Here is a 2,075-nt window from a genome sequence, read left to right on the forward strand (position 1 = left end):
GTTCTTTGTCACAGGGCTTAAGCTAGACACCTTCTCCCAAGCAGGGTGCAAAACACTTGCTTTTAGAAAGTCAATTATTGGCTTCAAATCTTGGTATTTCTCCTGCTCTGCTTTAATATCTACACCTGGTTCCACTTCACGATCATCAACTCCTTCAGTCACTTTGACCTCAGCTTGATGACACCTGGTTAGTTCAACCTCTCTTTTAACACTTACTGGAATTTGGTCTTTGTTGTTCCCAAATGTCATTTTATCAAAATTAACTACATACTTCTTCAGTAGTAAGTAGTCTAATCATAGTATGCATTGGTCTTCAATGTCAGCTAAGTATGCTTTGTGTCTGTCCTTCATACCCATGAGCTCAACAGTTACCCACACTGGTCCCCATAACCTTGCATAATGTCCTGTCACACCACAGAGCTTCCGTACGACTTCTGGTACTCCTTTGTGATCTAGCTCCTTGATACTCACAAGGGTTTTCTGAGATGCAGAATCTATGACAAAGTTGCACTTTTGGCCATCCAGCTTTCCTGTCACGTAGACACTATGTGTGCTTGGCATTTTACCCCTAGCTGTTGGAACTTTCACGATAGGGGTTGGTAGGCGTCTCTCAACACCAACCATTACTGGTTTCACCGAGGCTGACTTATTGGTAGTATTCTTTCTACACTGGCTCCTCATATGTCCTTGCTCTCCAAAGTTCCAACAACCTTTGTGGGTAGCAGCCATTCCTGCCGTGACATCTTCCCTGTGTTGAAGTTTCCAGCATTGAGCTTTCTTTTGCCCAGGTTTGTTACAGGGCCAGCAAAGTCCTTCAAACTTATCTGAAAGCTGCCCTTTTCTGGCCTTGAATCCTGATTACTGTACCAGTCTTGGTACCTCTGTGCTGGACTTAATGTAGGATCCAAATTCAAGAGCTCTGGCCATTGCATCCTGCATGGTAGAGGGGTGTGCTTGCTTTACTTGTATGTTCAGTTGTGGACTGTCCAAGGCATCTACAAACTGATCCCTCAGCAATAACTTGAGGAGATCGGGTGGCACAGTTGGATAGGCCTTGTGTGCCATACTTTACAAATCCTGTGCCGGCACTTGTAGGCTCTCCCCTTTAGCACGGATTCTCGTCCTAAACCTAGCCTTGTATACTTCAGACTGATTTTTAGGTTCCATACCTAAGTTCTAGAGCAGCTAGAGTGGCTTCCCATTGTCTGAGAGAAACTCTCAGGACATTATGCAAGGTTGTGGGCACCAGTGTGGGTAACTATTGAGCTCAAGGACAGACACAAAATGTACATGGCTGACATTGAAGACCAATGCATATTAGGGTTGGACTACTTAATACCGAACAACAAAGGCCAAATTCCGGTAAGTGTTGCTGCATCTGTTGATTTTCATGTCACAGCACTTAAGTCAACTACAATACCCCCTATGCCAGAGAAGATAATTTGGGGTAGAATAAAAGAACATCCCCAAGGAAGCCCAATGCTTGTGGAAGCAGTGGAAGCCCCATCCAGGCCAGCGGATTTGAAGATTGGAAGGTCACTTGTGGCAGGTCATCAAGTAGTAACCATAACAGTGGCTAGTTTCTCTAAATGTGAGCAGACACTTAAGGAAGGGGCATTGTTGGGTGTGTGCCAGGAGGTAGAGCCAGTCAATGTTAAGGCAAGAAATACGACCATAAAGAAAGGACATTCTCTCCCAGAACATTTAATTGACCTCTATAAGAAGAGTATAGTCCATTTGTCATCATCACAGGCTCTTTAGGTTAGGCAACTTTTGGCGAACTATGCAGACGTCTTTTCGAAAGGAGATCACGATCTCGGCTGCACAGACCTTGTAGAGCACAGAATAAACACAGGCAATCATCGTCCAATAAAGATCCCTCTGAGGAGAATAGCTCCAGCAAGGCAACAAGAGATGGAGAAGGTCGTGGATGGCGTAATTAAGGAAGGGATAGTCAAGAAGTCAGATAGTCCCTGTTCAGCTCCCATCATGTTAGTCCAGAAGAAGGATGGGACCCAACGTTGCTGTGTGGACTTCAGGGCTCTTAACAGCATAACCGAAAAAGACTCATACCC

The sequence above is a fragment of the Limulus polyphemus genome, unplaced genomic scaffold, assembly GCF_000517525.1.
Source record: "Limulus polyphemus unplaced genomic scaffold, Limulus_polyphemus-2.1.2 Scaffold5743, whole genome shotgun sequence".
Taxonomy (NCBI): domain Eukaryota; kingdom Metazoa; phylum Arthropoda; class Merostomata; order Xiphosura; family Limulidae; genus Limulus; species Limulus polyphemus.